The 18,494-nt window shown below is 36.4% G+C and overlaps 1 non-coding gene across 1 annotated transcript; it reads left to right on the top strand.

Annotated features, from left to right (window-relative positions):
- The first annotated feature begins 12,366 nt into the window (after positions 1 to 12,366).
- On the top strand, positions 12,367 to 12,453 carry Trnastop-uca (transfer RNA opal suppressor (anticodon UCA)). The gene has a single exon. It is a non-coding gene; the product is annotated as a tRNA-Sec (tRNA).
- The last annotated feature ends 6,041 nt before the right edge of the window (positions 12,454 to 18,494 follow it).

Below are 18,494 nucleotides of genomic sequence, written 5' to 3'. Positions count from 1 at the left end.
AGCATCATCCGTCTTGATATGCATCTTCCTATAGCTCCTATCCGTCTCCGGGCCCAGATGGCGTGCCGAGCAGACTGCCCCCAACATCTCTATCAAGTTGGGAAGGAAAATGAAATGAACAGAAGCAGAAGATGGAGAAGACGAAGGAAAAAAAAAAGCGACTAGCGATGGGGCAAGATGGCGATCGACCTCTCGCTGTTTATTTGGACGGGATGAAGGTTTTTCATGGCGGCTTATTGCTGGCGAACGACTGTTTGTTTGTTCGAAAAAGAGTTTCATTCTGGCGTGCCATCCGAGCACTCGCTCCCCGGGTCTCCCCGCGCCATTTTCAGCTATCATCCCCCGAATGTCGCATCGGGGAGGTTTGGGAGTACAGGGTACTCCATGAACCCAGGGAGGTGGCCACCTCCCTGATGAACCCGTGTGATTCCAGTTGAGGTGACCATTTCGGACTGTGCCAAACTTGACGTCTGTAATTCTATAATGAACCTACTTATGTTGAACATAGATTTAGAAAATAATTATTTGCTTCCCGGATACAACGGACAATCAAAATAATTACGTGATAATATTCTTGTTTTAACATGTCCTGAAGATTGAGTGGCGTGTTTTATATCATACCGAACTTCCTAATTTTTTATATTCCTCTACTTTTCTTCTCTTCCGTCCTTTCTTTTCTTGTTCTTTGTTTGTTTTGGAATGTCATTGTGCTCTCTGCAAGTTATCTCGTCTTTTGTGTCTATATGAAAGTGCTCATTATGCGTATAAAATTTAATGTGTACTGTTGTGTTTGTCTTTTCCAGGTACTCACTGCTCAATTCCTTGCATCTATAGGTTGCATGATGGCAATGTCTTAGTTTTAATGTCTAACAAAGATTATAGTACGTAGTGTTAATATTTGAAATGATGATACCAGCGATAAAGCGTGGATTACGTTGAACTGTAGAAGTTCGTCGTTTAGACTTCAACCCGCTTGAACAATTATTATTCAAAGTCATGCCATTTTCTTTTAGTAAACGTCAGAATCGGCATTTTGTCTGGTACAGAATAAGGGACGAAAAAGGGCAAAGGGGAGGGAAAAAATAGAAGATTACTTGACGCCTTCACTCGCAAATTCCTGGGGCACCCTTTTCTACCTGTCACGTGATCACGACTATGGAAAGCGTTGTGAGTCCTCATTAGTTTTATTAGTGAGAGGAAACACGAGACATCAAGTTGCGTGATCCGATCGTGTTTACGAGCGCCCGAGTCGTCAAGTTCCAAAGTCAATGATACCTAAGTCACGGTGAAAGAACGGCCAGCCCCATATCCCTCCCCTCCCCCCCCCCCCCCATCCGAAGTGGTGGTAGTGATGGTGGTGGTGGTGGTGGGGGGGGGGGAGGGGGATGAATTTAGCTCATGTTAGACAGACTAACACCACGAAAAGGTGCCCGTTGCGATCTTAATGTACATGTTTTTGCTCTTTCTTCGAAATTGTTTACGAGAACAGCGAGGAGTAAAACCACGCGTAATGCAAACGAACATTGAAGTTTTATTCTGGTTTGGTTTCCCTGATATCTGTCAGTTTTCTCCATGAACAAAAAGGAATGAAATAGAAATTAGATACAAATGATAACAAAACAAAGTGTTATAGGTAGAAATGAAGGAAAGTGCTCATTATCTTAGTGGGAGCAGAATTTTAATGTTATTGACCGTAACCGGGCTACGGCGCTACAGCGATGATATAAGAAATACAGAGGATTTTTTTTTTTTTTGGGGGGGGGGGAGGGGATGTATGCAGAAAAATATTGAAGAGACGAAGTATATAATTTTGTATCTTGAGAAAACTTACTGTTTCTGCTGGGCAGTAGTTGCTTGTTTCCACAAGGGTATGTGCGAAAGAGAAGTGTTTTTTTTTTTATTTCAATAAGAAAAACAACACCTCGCTGAAGCAGTCTTGATGAGAATAATTTATTCCCTATGGATAGACACCTACTGCTCAAAACAATTTGTAACAAAATTTAAGAGACCGACAATATTAACCAATGTCCGAATTTATGAACGTTGTGACAAAATGAATGTTTATGAATTCTGTAACGCATCCTCCTCTGAAAACTTACATGTAGTTAATTTTTCTTAACCATGCAGACTGACTTTTAAGGTCACTTCTCAGTTATTGGAATATGAAACTCAAATAATTCTCTCTTTTTTGTCTATAGAACTAAGCTTGTTTTGACTCCAAGGAATATCTAAAGTGGATCTTCCAATATTGTCGGTGTTGGTTGTCTTGATTTCATCGAGTTGATTCACCAGGACCTATTCGAAGTAAAGATTTTTCAGTTCTACTGGAAAATGTTGGTGGATATACCACTCCTGATACAGACATAATCAATCCAATGTCTTCATTACAGTGGTAATTCCTTAACACTTTAAATGAAAAATTTACCATTTGCAGATGAAACAAAAACCCAGCATTAGTGCTTCAAAATAGTTCTAAAATGTGAATTAGGGATAGAGACAGCCAATGTAAAAATTTGAAGGAGTATAATCAATGTTAAGTATTCTAAATATACAAAATGTTAACAATAGTTATGATAAAAATGTTTCCAGACTAAACCGTCTACAGTTATGGTTTAATGAGAAAAAAAATGATATCTCCTTATATTTCAGGCTTTATTGCAAAAATGTTACAAAAAAATGGTAGGCTGTTTTGTAATACAACTGACCTACACATATGCATCAAGAGTGATATCTTGAATTTTTTTTTTTTTTTTTTTTAAATCACTGCTCCCAAAGGTTAACAAGACCTTTAAAACTTATCAGTCCTTTACTCATGTCCGGTGCATGCAATAATAATTCGAGAACATCATGGCAGTTGAAGGGCGCCCTCTCTTGCCATCTTCTCGCTCCTTGAAGGGAGCACCTGTAAAGTTCACGTGATCACATTCTGTATTCGTTATGACACCTTGAATAGTACATGTACCATTATTTTCGGACAGAGACGTGTGTAAACGAATGATTTCACCCATCATTGCCCATTGTGTACTTTATGTGACCATTGGCCCAGTAAACCCTGAAGCTATACACACTGTCCAAAGTCAATGTCACAGAAAATGTTAAACAAAACCTGCAAATATAGGTTTTGTTGTTTTAAAGAAAGGAAAAGGGAGAGAAAAAATGTGATTTTTTTTTAAAACTAAACAAAACAGGTTTTGTTTATGTTTCCGTTATAATTATTATCATGCATTTGATTGACTTGTACTTCAACTACTTTCATCTTGATATTTTGTTTTGTTTTGCTTGGTTTTCTCGCTTTTTGGTTTTCCTTTTTTTTTATAAATTATTTTTATTTTCACTCTTCCCCTTTCAACTCCATATAGCGCCTAAAAGTACCATTGCCAGACTTCGTTCTACTCATGCATCATACATGTATATACGCCTATCTGTGCAGGCCCTTGCGTATGGGGGATTATTATGCAGGTATATCATTATCCTATGTACACCATTTGGTTATATAACGTGTGCATACGTGCTTGTGCAGAAGAATTCAGAATAAAAGCAAAAAGTTCACATCAAATCACACACTATAGCAATCTCCCTCTCTTTTTCTTCGCTCATCTCTTTCTCTCTCCTCGTCTCTGTTTGAAACTCAAATATGATAATTTGAGTTATTACTATTTTGTAATTGATGAATTATTTTGGAGATACAGCCCTGCGTAGTGAAATTTTGACAGGTCTCAGTAGCCAACTGAAAAGGATTGCAGAAATATAAACTGTAGAAATTGGGCGAAAGTTAATATCTCGACAATTTAGGGCTCAACGAGGCTGAATGCAATCTTTTAACATCACATGCAGTTTGATATCAAGCTATATTATCATTGGCCACAATAGCCAAAGATTGCAATTACTCGATTATGGTTCGTGGTGTAAATTTGAATTTATGATCTGACCTGGTGAGGTCTGGAAACTTCCGATTGGCATTTATTATTATTTTTTTTTTTGCTTATGACTATGATAAACATGACAAGCTGAAGTAAAAAAAAAAAAAATCTAGAGGATGCATGAATCAGAAAATATCGTGAGATTCTGGCGCAAACCCATGTGGATAATATGGCTTAGCCTCTGATCAAGACGCTACATTTCCATTTTAATTGAGATCACGCAATGAGCACGAGAGTACAATATCATCTAGTGTATGGACTGTGATGTTATTGCGCTGTGAAACCTTTGTGCCAATTTTTGATGGTGATAAAACTTCATCGATGTCTTTCTAGCCTCTAAGAAAACTTTAGAAATAGCTAGGTAATCTTGTTGCATGGACTAGCTCTGCTTGACTAGAACACATCAAGCAAAATGAACATTTTGACTTGGTGTGAACATTACATACATCTGTGTTTGAGTGCACTATGCGATAAGTGGAAGTAGGTATAAGGGGGCAGTTCTGTTCTTGTTTTTCTACAAACGTCGTCCGCCTGTGAAATGCCTGTTTCTCTCTCACTTCTTCTCTTTTAAAGGATTGCTGAAGATAAGTTGTTCGATCATTTCATTTTTATCATTGCATGTAATTCTACCCCCCCCCCCCCAAAAAAAAAAAGAAACACTATATAACTTGGTTATTCTTGTGAATTGTTGGAAACCATGAAATCCTGGATTCGTTCCTGTTCCTTCGCAAATTCCTCTTGTTGTAATCATTAAAGAAAAACAAGAAACAAAAACTTTTCTGTGTCTTTCTGTATTTTAGCAGGAAAGTTTCTGTCGGTAGTATAGTGACGCAATGACCTAATGTCCCGTTGGCTTGAGTTTCACGAAAATGGCCGGAGTTAATCGGGTGCGAACGAGCCATTGCAATATGGCGGTAATGAGTAATAATGGGCGTATCAAAATCGCGCGTAATGTCTCCGGCGCTACCGAAATTGCCGGCGATATATTCCAGACGATTGAAAGAGAATACGGGTGTCCCTTAGGCCTCCGCGAAACGGTCGAGTTGAACCGTAGGAGAGAGAGAGAGGGAGAGAGACGGGAGAGTACATCTCTTGGCAAATTGATGCAAAACACGCCGCCATTATCTTGTTCGGGTTATCAGGAGGACTTCTATAGCCGATCGACCAAATTTAATATCTCATGTAATACTTCGGTATGAGGGATCAGTCGGATCGTTTCCCTTCTTGGGGGGCTTTGTTTTGTTGCTTTTTAGTGTGTCAACTTGAAGAGGGGCAAAGAGGAGCCATCGAAGAAACGGATTCATTTCTTTTTGGGTTCTGTCATCTCGAAACAGGAGTTTGCGAAAAAAAAAAGAAGAAAATTACCGGTGCATCATGGGATGGGACACACCACAGGAAACGACCTAAGAATACACATTTTACTTATTTAATCATTTATGTTATTTAGTTATTTAGTTATTTATTCATTTATTCATTCATTTGTTGTTATTATTATTATTATTGTTACTAATATTATCATTATTATTATTATTGTTCTTGTTGTTGTTGTTTTATTATTTGTTTTCTTTTGTTTGTTTTGTTTTGTTTTTTAATGGAAGACTGGCACAAAAAACTGCTGGTAACCTTCTGCACATATCATGAATGCTTTGTTCTGGAAAATTTGTATAATCATAATACATCGATCGCTCCCACATCTAAGAACTCAAACATTAGTCATTCTCTATGTAACTAGGTAGGCTTTATACACGCTGATCATGACCATAGCAATATAGTCTTGCTTACCGGTTCTTGTTATAACAATAGAAATGTGTCAGTTAAACAGCGACATGCACTGTGACTTAAAAGACATAAGCAATAAACAAAAAGAAAAAGACAAACAACAACAATAACAACAAAAACGAACCGGAAACAAACTGTATAAAACAAAGGACAGCTGACTTTGTTCATCTCGATCTCTGATACAGCAAACTGAGGAAATGAAATTTGTCAGATGACGTTTGAATTATTTTGCGCCATCTCTAGTTGGTCCTTGTGAGGCCAAATCCTTCAGAAAGCGTCACCAACCTGCATGCTCTCTTCGTGGACCTCTGGACAGTGTTCTTGTCATTGATGGGCATGACTTGAAACAATGTTCGAAATCACACACAAGCACACACACACACACACATGCACACACAAGCACACCACAATCCGGAGAGGATTCACATATTCCGATAACACGTATTATATAGAAAATAATTATAATGCCGTGGCATTTTTTTCCTTTTCGCCGAGATGGGTAAATCGAGAAGAACACCGAGAATTACGGCGCGAGATTTATGGGCTCTGCGGGCCGCCAAATCTGCGATCCGAGCCCCTAATTCACGCCCCGCCCGGCCTCGTCTCCCGGGAGCTCTCGGCGAAGCTCACCGTCAGCTCCACGCCTTGCGTCGGGGACGGCTTGTGTAACATGCGAACCGGTGGCTTGTCAATTGTCACTTCAAATTACTCCCGATATAATCGCATCCTTAATGGATTTTAGGGAAGAAAACGAGGAGAAGAGCCTATAGGAAGAAACCGCCTAAATCGAAGAAGAACATAACAGCAAGATAGAGACCCTAATCCCAATTCTAAGACCAATCCGAAAAAGTCGAGATTGAGTCATTGGTTACTCGCCCATTGTCCCAAATACCTTATAGTGCTGGTTGAAATGTGTTGAAGAGCTTGCCCGCTAATGATTTACATAAGCTTAGCAGCATTTTGCTTTTCTTTTGTGAAACTGTACAAGTAAATGACAATCAGTGATAATAGCAGGTATGTCCTAACGCAGTTTAATGTTGCTAAGTTCAGCTTTTGTAGAGAGAGAAAAGGGGGGGGGGGTATAGAGCGGGGAAAATCAGATGAGAGTAGCAATGAACTATTCAGGTATTGTCAAGCTGTAGAAACATTAATGATCTCCCCTTATGACATTCTAAATCAACTCTGTACAACGGCCTAGGTATTTACAATTCCTACTCAAATGTTGCTCGTTGTTTTACTCCAATATTGAATCTTTTCATTATTAATCTTATCAAACAGAGATTGGTAACAGACATGATGAATCAAGCGGAGGGGTGATAATCATTATATAGTACGAGTTTTCTTCAGTTTGTCTCCCTCTGTACAAATGAAATTTGTAAGATCGCAACTGCTGTTCTACATTTTTAACAAACATGTCGGAAAATGTTTGTTAAAACATGTAGATCAGCAGTTGCGATCTTACAATAATTTCATTTGCATACAGAGGGAGACAAATTGAAGAAAACTCATACATAGGACATGATGGTTAATACCATCGAATTTTCAATGAAAGAATTAAGAGTGTTTGTTCACACTGCCACAAATTTTATTTTGTCTTCCGAAAATCCACCTTCACCCATTTCCACCCATCCTCCTGCTTTATTTTGGGCCATTTGCCGAATATAAACTTCAAGCTCAAGAGAGTGTTACTGACATAGACCATACATATAAGTGTTCATAAAGATGTATACGTTCTTGTTTTTGTTTTAAGCTTTGTGAGACTCAATAAGTGTATGATGCGGACGTAAATATGTGTATATATCTGTCGGAATCTTGGTCTTATTTTCATCTTTCTTTCCCTCAATTCCTGTTTTTCTCTAGATTCTTTGTTGTGCCGTTGTTTCAACTTTATGTTCTCTATATTTTCACGTGGGTCAAGCCGTCCATGCAATGTTTATTGATAATCCCCTCTGTATGAAAACAATGCCATAAATAATGCGCCAGTAATTGAAACTTTGGAAAGACGCTCAGAAGAAAAAAAAAGTACGCAAGATAAGGGTGAAGACAAACCTGAACAAGCATGAAAAAACATATGGCAGGCGGTGGATCAGTCTGTTCTTCAAGATGAGAATTTTACAATATAAATTCACGTTTGAGATCGGAGTGATCAGTGGACGGCAGGCCATCGTCACAAAAACGGCAATATTGTTGGGCGCAACGCGTAAATCTACGCCGCGAGGTCCATAACTTTCGATCGTAAAAGTCTTCGGGCTGAGCGGACATGTTGTGACAGCATTACAATCACACGTTACTGAGATTTCATTTCGTCACGCAGCTCGCAGCCAGCCTTTATTTCGTTCTTTCTTTTCTTTCTTTTCCGTTCTCTCCTTTTCTTTCTCTCAAGTAGCTGATGCATTGTCCTGGAATAACCTCACTTGAAAGTCAATCGATAAAAATGAGATTCATGGTTAGGCAGATAAATCTTGTGATTAATTTTCTTCACCATCTGGATCATCGTGAAAACAACAATGACAAAACCTTATGTTCTTTTATTACTGTATGGTAAGCAGCGCTATAATATCTTCACATTGTAACAATGAGTGCACAAATTATGCTTTGTCTATTAAATACATAATGTTATTTATACCTTAGTATAGCAAAAGGCAGCACGATGTAGGCCCTACTCCGTTCCGTCCTTCCTCTCAGTTTTAGGTGAAATTGTGAAATTGACCCCCGAAAATGCCTCGAACTCGTTTAGGATTGTCATCCTGCCTCAGAAAATTTTTAGATAAACGCATCATGAATATTATGGAGATGAAAAAAATAGCAAGGTCCTTCAGCACCTCCAGATAAGGGAGTCTGGTTCGTCACAAAAATCTTGTTTTGATACAAATTGAAATTCAGTAATAATTATTGATGTTTGTCAGCCCGGATTCCATTTTTGCTACAGGAAGAATTATGTCTCATTTCGAGACTTCTACAGCTTGAAATTGACACATTCATTCATTTCATTTCTTTCATTTATTACAGCAGCTAAATGAGAGGATAGCGAATTCACTAAAATATTTCTTTAGCAACTAGGCCTATACTATTGATGCTCAAATGAAAAGAAAATCAAAATACTATCCTCACTGTTCTGTAATAATGATAATGATAATAACAGTGATATTGATGATGATGACGATGATGATAATGATGATAACAATGATGATAATAATGATAATAATAATAATAATAATAATAATAATAATAATAATAATAATAATAATAATAATAATAATAATAATAATAATAATAATTATAATCATAATGATATATCTTTGTTGTTAAATGGAAATGAAATAACTTCAGTTCAGTTCAATGCAATTCTGTCATCTTTTCCTTGTTAATTCAGTGCTGCTTCAAGACAATTTGTGTTTGACATACCATCATCATTATGTGATATAATTTGAACAATTTTGAGTGTTGAAAACAAACCCTTCATTCTTTGTTTCATTTTTTTTTAATAGTTCGCGCATGCAGACAGAACTATACAGCAAACCTGGACTAGCTATACTCATCTCATACTTATTCATAATAAGATAACGAATTTACTTGGCAAGCATGGTTCACAAGGTGGAACAAATTTCAAGGCTTTGAGAGGAAAGGGGAAAGCTAACTTTCTTGAGTATAATGTGAAGTTCCCCTCGACATCTCTTAAATGAAGACTCTTCAAATTCTAAAGTCGACGGAATGACTGGTTGAGACTGGAAAAGCTCGAGAACCCCTTTAAAATGACAACCTCACCTCAGAGCCGTGGAGTGTGGAAGCCAATCATAATATTAATGATGATAATTCTTCCCGGAGGCCCGATATGCGTGTGATAACAAAGGCATTATGGGTGAAGGTCGGATCGCCGGGGTCAGCTATACCTCTGCCTCGTTTTCTCTCCCCCGCACATGTCACGGGGGAGATTGAGGGAGAGAGAGAGCCTGGATGCTGTGTTCGCTTTATACTTCGCGACGCACCCATAGCTCTATGTCAAATGCGAGCGTTCATGGTGTTGTGCTCATAGCATTCGCACCTCATAAGCCCCACGTCTCTTTATTGCACATGCAGGTGCGAAATACCTGAGGCATTATCGATATCTCTATCTCTACCAGTAGGCCTATTGATAATATTCTTGTTTGTTTTTTTTTTTCTGTTGATTTCATATTGATTATGATGGTTGTGTACCAACGATTATGACGATGATTATATCAATATGATGATAAAAAAAAAACATGACAATGATGATGATAGCAATAATTGTAATGGTAATACATAACAAAATATATTATTTTACCATGACTGTGTACGTCAACAGCATTACTATCATCACATCAGGTCATTAATTGGCAAAGGCAGTACGTATGCAAATTTAGTACACATTGATCATTCATTCATTCATTCAATCATTCATCCAGCCATTCATTTAATTATTAATTGATTAATTAACTAAGTAATTAATTCATTTAGTTATTTATTTACTCACTTTCTTACTTATTCTTTCATTCATTGCTGCAATGAACCTTTGAACAATATTTCTAGTTTGAAAAAAAAAATCTAAACTTCATGGTCATATGATATTCTACAAGAGCTTGTGGTGCTGTTGTGTCAAAATAAGCTATCAGAAACAAGAAGAACGTATAGAAATAAACGCTAAATGCTCAAAATCTGTGAGTGACCGAATTTACCATTTTAAAGGGATCGTATAGTTTTGGTTGAGACCTAATTTCAGGTTTCTAACATTTTTAGTGAGATAATGAGAAACCTCTTATGAAATATTAAAGAGCATGTAATTCTATGAGGAATTCTATGTTTATTTGATGAAAATTGGTTTTGAAATGGCTGAGATATCCAAAAAAGAGCGATTCTAATAAAGTGTGGGACCCACACTTTATTACGATTGCTTTGTTTTACTTTGTTTTTGGATGTTTCAGTCATTCCAAACCCGATTTTCATCAAATAAACTTTGAATTCCTCTTAAAATGGTATGCTCTGTACTATTTTATAAGTGTTTTCTTGATATCTCGCAAAAAGTTAAAAGCCCAATTCTCATCTCCACCAATACTGTACCATCCCTTTAAACATTTTCAATAAGCAGCAGTGTTAAATACTAGTACTCTAAGTCATGAAGTTATCGGCTTGTCAGGATGGTAATTATTTTGCTCATAGATCATCATAAATAATCTTGATATAGTGGCAACATGCATTTGGATATCGTCTTTATAATCCAGCCAGCCATGGAGCAAACGTCATCACTTTTTGAACGGTGCAGAAATGGAGCAAACACAATCTTGGAATCGTACCTTCCTGCTTTATCTTCCTGTATTTTTGCTGTTGTTGTTGTTATATCATAATTAATATGTACATAATGCTGTATCTTACTTCTATACATTTTTCCAGATTAATGCGCTTACACATCAGTTTTAAGCGCTATATAAGTGTTATTCATTATCATTATCATTATCTTATACGTCATGTCCCAGTACAATTTGATATCTTTCCATTAAAATACCTTCCCTCAATCACTGGTTATGACGTTTGGATGAAAATGTCCGACTCCTGTTAATAGGTAGAGTCACTACATAATACTACCCGACTTGTCTTAAGTCAAGTTAGTCAAGTTGAGTCCTTGCTAATGAAACAATCAACTCCAACAAAACTCTAACAGGACAAATAAAGACTTTGAGCTGGTGTTGCCTTAAAGAGTTGATGCAGATCGTAACTCTTGTCTTTATATTTTTACATAGTGAACTTTGATAAGTCCCAAAAGTACATAATGGAAAATACAATAGCCAAAGAACCCCACTGGCAGAAGCATTTACAGCCTTATAACGATCCTTTTTTTCGTATGACATATTTGAATGAAATGCCCTTTGTCTAGTCAAAGTCTAGGCTTAAATTCAGACACAAATTTCAAATTCTTCTTTTGATTGTTGCTGAGATAACAACTACCACAGGAATCGAACTTATTTGACTTTATTACATAAAGAGGCACGTCGACACAATGAAAATAATATAAAAACATAACCAAGAGAGAGAGAGAGAGAGAAAGTACAAAGTACTCTGGATATCAACGCAGCGTATTATCAGAGGGCCCTAAATATACACACATGAAATAACCACCGGTAACTGATAAAACACGAAAGAGAAAAACAAATTAATGACGGTTCATGATTACATTATTAATCCTAACACACATCCTCTTCAGCTTTCTACTTACTTTTTCATGATTTTTCTCGTTCAATATTCAAAGCTGTGATTATTGTTGCACGTATTGGGTTACTGAAGGTGTTCATTTCACCTCAGTGTGCTACTAGTATATCAGCGCACTGGTTTATGGTGGTATGTTATTATGTTTGTTAGATTAGACTTCATAACATTTATGCACTTTTTACTTATTGAATGTCTGAAAATATATATCAAGTTGTTTTTAAACACTAAAACAGAACATAATTATCTTAACTGCACGAATTTTATGGGTTTGGCGTTGAATCATGACCGTTGGCGAATATGGGTCTGCAACACAGACTAACTTGGTCAAATGTGTATTACGAAAAGAAGCGCGAATAGTCCTCTACAACAATAGCCGCGATACGCACAGTGCGAGCAGCGAACGGACGCACTGTAAGGTATAAATACGGAATAGACCCACGGGGTAGTTGCTCGGATGAGCTTCACTGGTGTGGTGTGCAGGCTTCAAACCTGTAGCTGTCTAGCGACAGAGTGGTTCGATTCCACCTTCCGAGCGTGAGTTTCTTTTATTGCCCATTTTTAGGAAACTTAGCCATTTTGAAACATTTTCGCAGATCGCAAAATACATGTACGAGCTTTGAACACTGATGGAAAATAATAACATTAGTACACATTTATACGGCTTTCTCGTTACCGGTACGCATTGTTTCTACATACACAGTGGGAGATCTTCTGTTGCATTTCATGTTCAAAGTTTCAAATTAAAACCAATGAACCACTATTTCAAAATACTGTACAAAAGGTAGTTGTTGAACACAAACCATGATGAATTCCTTGAATGTACGTCAATACTTCAAAAGGGACTAATCCAACATGCACTTGTGTATCGCTATGACCGTTATTAAACCATTCTGCATTATGTGACTTAGTTCGCCCACCATTGATTCTGATTTGATTTTATTGAATACAACCATAAAAAATCAAATACAGTATATTATGGATAGCAACTACAGTTTAGTATAGATAGCAACTATAACAGAAACGCATAGTTTTGTTAGTGAATATATCCTTTTGATTATAGGCTTATAACCACATTAATCATTAGACATTAATGTAAAGTTAAACCAGACTATTCATGTATTCCCCCCACCCTCACTTGCGCTTTCCCCCTCTGTGCGTGAATCCCGAAGAGCATGCTTTTAGTCATTTTGTCATGAAAAAAGGGCTATCATCTCATCAAGCTGCAATATTTATGTTTATTGTGACGACCCCTACAACATGAAAGAGAAATTCACGGTACGTTGCATTTAAGTAATTTAATGAATTTGTTAATAAAACGTGATTTTTCTTTTTTTTTTTCGTAGAGAAACTAACTTCTATACTAAAAGTGTCTTATTATTATCATTGTTATGTTTTCATCTGTATATTGTATTCTTGACAAAAGTTGCAGAAATAAATTGAATTACATGTAACTGAATTTAATAGAACTGAAATTGAATTCAATACCTGTCTCTCTAAAACGATAACCCAGAAGTACGTGTAATTTGTATACATACATGTTGAGATGAGAATGAATTTCCGTAAGAGCCAATTTAAACATTAAGAAAAAAATTAAATTAGCTCTGACCGAAATTCATTTCCAGCTAATTTAAACATGACCAATCTTATTTTTCTAAAGTTCTTCATTACTATATAGTAGGCCTTTTTCCATTCTGATGATGAAGTGGGGATCATAATTTTCCTGGCTGTGTCTATACGGGAATTTGCTCATGTGCAAAGTCTATGTATAGATTTGATATCCTCGCAGAGAATCGGTTTAATACTGCAGACTGACAGGTTAAGAAGCATAGTCAACAAAGAACGTTTAAAAGAAGAGTGTTTTGTTTACGTGATTATCAACATTATTAGTGATTCAAAACGTCATGTGAGTTTTTCTTTTAGAAATAATCTCCTCTGTTAGAATAGTTTTCATGCGGAATAAAAAGAAATCTTTTGAGAAATTCTAGGACTGCAGCAGTGTGAACTAAACATGGTCAATTTCGAAGGATAAACGAAACAGTATATGAGAGAATAGATTAGAGAATAGAGACACTTGTGTGAAGTGCCCCATCTCGGAAAGAAATTTGAACAGTTGTTTTGTTTGTGGTCTCACAAAAGAAAATGTGGATCATTTACATTACGTTTTCCAGAAAAGAAGTATAAGAAATATATATATATATATATATATATATATATATTTTTTTTTTTTGTAGTTAAAGGGCAATTTCGGACGAGTTAAAAGCTAGTCTGAAAAGAAAGAGTACAATTGAAAGAATAAGTGAAAAAAAATTCTTGAACTTTCCCTTTTTTTTAATGTTCCAGTCTCAAATCTTAAAATCTGACTCATTATTTTGAAGTTATTCAGCCAAAAATAGCATTATGTTTTACACCTTTATACCAGAAAAAAATCATTTTCGTCAGTTTTTTGCTCAATGGTAAATTGTGAGGTGATGGTATATGTGTATTAACAACTTACTAATTTGCACTTTCTCATTTGCATATTCATCAACTACTCGAGAAATGTTTGTCTAAAATTAGGGAAACTTCACAACTTCTCCCTTTTTGCGACTGATTGACGAATTGCCCTTCATCGACGCAAATAAGCACCAGTCCGCAAATTGCAGTCGATTTGAACATGTCCGTTCATCACATGAAGCGATGTTGCTTGATTTGTAATTCATCCACTTTTATGCTAACGATGAATCAAAAATAAAAGGCTAAGAGATCACTTAGTAGAAAAGAATGTTCAGAGTTTTCAGTAGTAGCCATGATAAGATATCGTCGGCATACATACTCTGGCTAGATTCGAACCCACGAACTCCTGGTTGCGACACACTAGACTACCGAGCTTTCGCACGACATCCAGTGACGGTTCTGATCCCTAATATGGCAGCTGGAATACATGCATATTCATTAATAGCGTAATCTGTACGTATTTATATATTTCTTTATCAAAAGTATATCATTAATAACAAGTTATTCTAGAGTTGCATCTCTACTGATCTTTCGACGAGATAGTTAAAGTCGTTTGATTGTTGACGAAGAATTCAGTGATATAGATATTCTCGTGGCAGGACTGTTGAATTGATTATGTTCTGACAATATTATTATCAGAGCATCAATTCGACAGGCCTAAGAAAACGACATCAAAATGGTGTAAGATTTTGATTATGACAGATTGCATGGGAACTTTCCATTTTTGTTTTTTTTTGGTAGAATATTAGTGAACACAGCATGGTGTATTTCCAGTCAGTTGCAGCCGATTTGAACATGTCCGTTCATCTCATGAAGCGATGTTGCGTGATTTTTAATCGGGCATCCATTTTTATGCTTACGATGAACTAAAAAAAAAAAGAGAAGAAGCTAAGATATCACTTAGCAGAAAAGATGATAGCAGCTGCTCACAATAATCCTGGCAGCTGTCTTCATTTCTTTCTTTGTGTGTATAGTAGGTATAATAGGCTTTGTAGATTCGTAGGCAAATTCTCATGTTCTGTTCGTTCCGACGGGACTGCCGTCCAAGTAGAGCTCTGCTTTAAAAAAAGTTTTCTCCCTCTTACATGAGGTTACTTTTTTTTTTTTTTTAAATAATGGTCTTATGTACGCAGGGAAGCCCGGCTCTCTCAGAGGGTCCTGCCACTGTTGCTTGCATACCTTGTGTTTCGTTTTTATCATCATAATTTGAGAAAACAAAAACACAATCCAGAAAAAAAAAAGAAAACATAAACCACGCCAAATGTTGAGTCACGTGACAGCGAAAAACGTCAACCTCATGTCGCATTCAGCCAATTATTCCACGTTCTTGTAATACGGGACACAAGAAGCTTCATAAAAGAGCAAACCCAAAACGGCAGGTTCGCTCCGCCGACGTCGTTCCTCTCGGACGTCCGGTACGCCCCTCCGTAATCTGACATCCCAGCCATCGCTCGTCGAGTTCCGCTCTCGTTTGCAATCTCGGGATAAAATCTCCCCGCTGCCTCGTAAATTACCCCTTCACTCGGCGAACTTGACAAGTGACATGTGACGTCACTCGGTCGGGTCAGTCAGATCCGATTCAGCCTCGTTCGCGTCTTCACCCGGACACAATTTTACGAGATCGAATGATTTGAACTCCTTTTTTTTTTTTTTTCGTGTGAGACGTAATGTCATTCTTGGAAAGAAGAGCGCTGACATTTAACGAGAACATGACTAATGCTGAGTGCTTCTTGAGAGAATTGTACCTAACACCCAAATCGTTTTACTCAAATCGTTCTCTACCCACCTACCTATTTCAAATACATGTAGTAGAATCAATTTAGTGTTCCAGGTAAATCTTTTGATTATTCTAATAATCCTTGGGTGACAAATCATATTGACCATAATTTTGATATTCTATGATGCCCTGGGAAGTAAATGAAAAAAAAAGAGAGAAAATCCTGAACATTTTTTAAATAACATGAAATGATTTGAAATGAACATATTAAACGGGGTTGCGCAAATGAAGTGTGATGCGTCTCCCAACAAATTATGCAAATACATTTGATGAAAATAACAGCAAAAGTCATCAGAGATTGACGAAAGCTGCGATAATCTGAAAGATCACAACGATTCTTAAAGCCACTGTGATAAAAAGAAAAATTTTCAAACTATCACTTTTTTTTATGCATACATAGTTTAGTTGTATCACAAAACATTCTACCTTATATAAAATTTTCGCAAAATAAAGCAGCAAAACATATTAAGGAGCTATCACTTATTTTCTATGTAAACCATAACTGCAGACGGTCTATTCTAGAAAAAAAAAAACCCATAAAACTATTGTTCAGATTTTGTATATTCAACACTTCTTATCGTTATTATTATTATATTGATTTAGCATTTTGTTTTTCATTATTTGTTTCTATCCCTAACTCATATTTTACAACTATTTTGAAGCACTAAAGCTGTTTTTTTTTTTCATCTGCAAATTATAAATAATGGCTCTAAAGAAAAGCTGGTAGCACGGTAAGCCATTTTTTAAAGATTGTCCAAAATTTGCCTGCGAATTCAAATAAAAGAAGTGTAAGTGTGTTTTAAAATCTAATGGCAACATTTGAGAAGGTGATAACTCTTCGAAATTTGACTCAACTATAAAAATTTGGGTATTCAGGATGTGCCTTGGTGAGTTAGCATTTATGCTGGTGTCTGTAATGACGGTAACTTTGTAAATACTTTGAAAGTACATTGTGTATGGACATTCAATAACATCAATAAATGTTCGTGTCAGATTTCGACATGCAATTTCTACGGTTTTTTCCCCTTCAATTTTATCGATTAATAACAAAAATAATAATGATAATGGCAATAATGGTGATGATGATGATGATGATGATGACGATAATAACAACAACGATAATAATAATAATAATAATAATAATAATAATAATAATAATAATAATAATAATAACAATAATAATGATAATAACAATAATAATAATCATCATCGTCATTATCATCATCATCATCATCATCATCATCATCATCGTTCAAGGCATTGACTCCAGGGTAGCCTGTTCAGCAGTTGCCCTTCCGTTACCCTGTAGCGATTTCTAGGTACCCATTTATAGGCCCTACACCTATGGGTCGAGAGGGACATGGTGGCTTTTTCAGTCGAAAAATGGTAATAAATTTGAATTGAACTTAAAAAAAAAGAAAAAAAAAACAAAACATCTTGTCCAAGGACGTCAGGGCACGTCAGGGCGGGGTTCGAACTCGGAACCTCCAATTTACAAGGAAAGAATATCTTCCACTATGCCACAGTGCCCTCAATATTTTTTTTTTTCAGTTTTACTGTCATATCCTCATGTACGACATCATATACATGCGTGTATATTTACACACACACACACACACACACACACACAAATATATATATATATATATATATATATATATATATATATATATATATATATTATATATATATAGGCCTATATGCAGCTGTAAATGTATATCGCTGATGGAGAATGCGATTTCTATTAAGCTGTTTGGTCTTTTGTGTCTTAAAACATACATTTCCCCGCCAGGATGAAGAGGGTTTTTGTTCTTTGTCCTTTTTTTTTTTCGCCATTATAGGTTTGTATCACGTAAGATATATTACATTACATTATTATATTCATTACAAAATGAATATACATAGAGAGAGAGAAATAGAAAGAGAGACTGGCAAGCACCCATACGCTCCAAGCACTCTTTAATGGAGCTCATTATCCTTCAATACTCGAGTTCATATTACACGTTTCAGTTTTAGTGGTCATTATTATTTCTGTGATACAAGTGTGTACCTGCACTTCAGTTCTTACAATGCGCACCACGAATAATAATTGATGCTTCCGCCTGATGTGATTATAGAACATGGAATGATGAGAGAAATGGCGTCTGTGGACGAAAGTGTAGTTTAGAAAAATAACGAGGAAAAAAATACCAACAACTCTGACCTGCACAGGTTGACAGGGGTATATAACATTATCTGGGCCGCCTTTTGTTTTTTGTTTATCAAAATATTTTCCGTACCTACCCGCAGAATCTGGTGCGGACGCT

The sequence above is a fragment of the Diadema setosum genome, chromosome 9 (assembly GCF_964275005.1).
Source record: "Diadema setosum chromosome 9, eeDiaSeto1, whole genome shotgun sequence".
In the NCBI taxonomy this organism is placed as follows: Eukaryota; Metazoa; Echinodermata; class Echinoidea; order Diadematoida; family Diadematidae; genus Diadema; species Diadema setosum.
Note: the sequence above shows the minus strand (reverse complement) of the source record. Positions and strands in the feature narration are given on the sequence as shown.